At 40.2% G+C, this 2,500-nt stretch overlaps 1 protein-coding gene across 1 annotated transcript in view; it reads left to right on the top strand.

Annotated features, from left to right (window-relative positions):
• The window catches only part of LOC310858326 (protein sidekick-1-like), a gene marked incomplete at its 3' end in the record, with an annotated part of 358,338 nt that overhangs the window by 258,312 nt on the left and 97,526 nt on the right, over nt 1-2,500 (top strand). The gene's annotated exons all lie outside the window — the stretch shown is intronic.

The following is a 2,500-nucleotide window of genomic DNA, read 5'->3' on the forward strand; positions in this document are numbered from 1 at the left end:
TTTCTAATCTCAATTGCACCCAAAAAACATGAACTTTTAACATTCCGTAGATTTTCTGTGATCTGGGGTTTTCTGGCTCAAACAGGTGCTCTGATTTGCCGGCAGTAAGTGACATCACTTACTGTAAATCCCATATATGTCAATGGGATTTGCCAGCAGATGTCACTGTTTCACTGTGTTGCCTGTTTTCATTGTAGCTCAAAAGTAGCTCCAAACCCCAAAGAAAACTTCAGACCACAGAAAATCCACTGAATGTTCAAAGTTCAGGTTTTTTGGGTGTAAAACCTAAAAGAAAAAAGAAAAAGAAAAATAAATGAAAATGAATGTCATAAAACCTTTAAATTAGAGCTCACATCAGAGCTCATCTCAAGCCAATACCAATTAAGGAACCTCTCATACGGCAAATAAATACATACCAGTGTCTAATAGAGCACCAAAGTCTGCTGTATATGTATACATCCTACCTGGGCCATGTTCTGTTCCCACATTCTGCCAGGACCATTGAATAATTTTTATGTCATGTGAAAGCAGGGAATCATAGCTTCAAGTTAACATATTGGTTGTTCAGTTTGACCCACCAGTTTTGGAGATATGGCTTATAGAGTATAAAGTCTTGCAGAAAACAGCGAGTTGAGAAAACAGGCTTGAAAGGTTCACTTCTGTGGACTCTAACATTACACCTAGCTACTGTACATGTTTAAGCATTTATTTCAAATTTACTTGTCGATTTCAGCTCTGACACTTATTTCAGACATGCTCTAGTATGTGAAGAGTCTGCCTGTGCTATTAACTAATTAAAAAAAGAAAAGCTGGAATTTGCGTGATGGCAGTCTCTCAGTCAAATCTGGTCACATATGTGTCCCTCTTGTGCCCATATATGGAGATCTCTGTATCTGTCTGTCTGAAGAGTGCAAACTGACTCTGAAAAGTGGACTGGTTAAGTAATCAAATGGCAGGTGTGGGGTTGCCATGGCAATCAATTGTTCTGAAGCAGAGGCAAGGGAATTCTACAGGTGAGGGGACTTAGGCTCATTAGGTCCACTGGCAGAGCCTGACCAGAGCCTTTTGTGCTGGTTCTGGACGTGTATCTGACCGACTCAGCACTGGGCACTGTGCTCCCTGTGGTGGCGTGGAACGCCTGTGTAAAATGGAAGTCGGTGGGGTGAACAGTTCTCGAGTTAGGTGGGTCACAGACGATACGAGAAGAAAGAATACAATATGCACATCCCGGTTTTTAAAACACGGTGCTGGACCCAGAAAGTGATTAAAAAAGTGGAATGTCCGCACAATATAATTCTGCTTCCCCGTCCTTTTTATTTCAACCTATACACGTACAACAACGTTTGCAAATCGGTTGCATTGTAACAGTGTTGCGTGCGTACAGTGAACAAAACAAAGCATTAAGTGCTGTGTATTGTGTAACTTACAATACCTGATGATGAGGCTGACCTATCAGATTACTACAGCGCACAATGAGAGGGAAAAGTAATGTTCAGGCCAGCTGAGTTGAGAGAGAAGATCAAAGGCATGGATTCTTTCCTCAACGAGGTGAAACCATGCAATTTCATGTCATTGTCTCTCATTGGAGGCTCCTAGAACAGCATTTTAAATAACAATTGTAATGATTAGGCATTGTAATTATTAGCTTTGTCAGGTCTATATATAGTGGTTCTCAAACTTGCAACAGTTACAGACCCTTACATTTATGTCTAATTACGGTACGTACATATATATATAAATATTTCCCCCAAGATACAGTATGTGTTACCAGGAGAACTTGGCGAATAAAGAATAGTATAGTTTCCATTACGACAGATTGATAATAACATATACATTTAACCACTTGAACCCCAGCATCCCTATTCTGCATAAGCTGCATGTTTACAAGCTCACAACGCGCCACAATGTGAACTTGTAGATTGTCTATTTTTGACAAGGAGGTTTGGTATAGACTAGAGGGTTGAAGGATTTAAGCGTCCTTGGGTTTCTTGAAAGGCCCTATATTAATTCAACTGAAGTGATATGGCACACACGTTGAGAAACCCTGGTCTATATAATAGCGAGAGTCAGGGTCAGTTCTGTAACGTCATCAAACAAATGGGATCTCAGAATTAATTTCACAGGTCCAATTAGGGTTCAGGGCCTTCAGGCTTGTGAAGACCTTTTCTCTGACCTCATCATGATACAATTTAATTACTATTAGGAAATTAATTATGGAATTCACCCTTTGTCAGCCTTCTGATTGGTCCCTGACTGACTAACCAGCAGGCTCTGTCTGCCTTGTCCCGCCCTGGTTCCTCTTTGTTTATATTGAATTTGCTAAAAAACAAACTAATGTTTCTTTTTACTGACACCAAGTTTAAAACAAGAATTTAGTGCACAGAATATCAATATGAAGCAACTGAAAAACATGTTATTTCAATGGTATAATGGATGGAGAGAGGATTTTTGTCCAACCATGAAACGGCAACCAATGGGTCACAACCACGGGCGGGACTTG

The sequence above is a fragment of the Protomyctophum parallelum genome, assembly GCF_964188405.1.
Source record: "Protomyctophum parallelum genome assembly, chromosome: 5".
Classification (NCBI taxonomy): domain Eukaryota; kingdom Metazoa; phylum Chordata; class Actinopteri; order Myctophiformes; family Myctophidae; genus Protomyctophum; species Protomyctophum parallelum.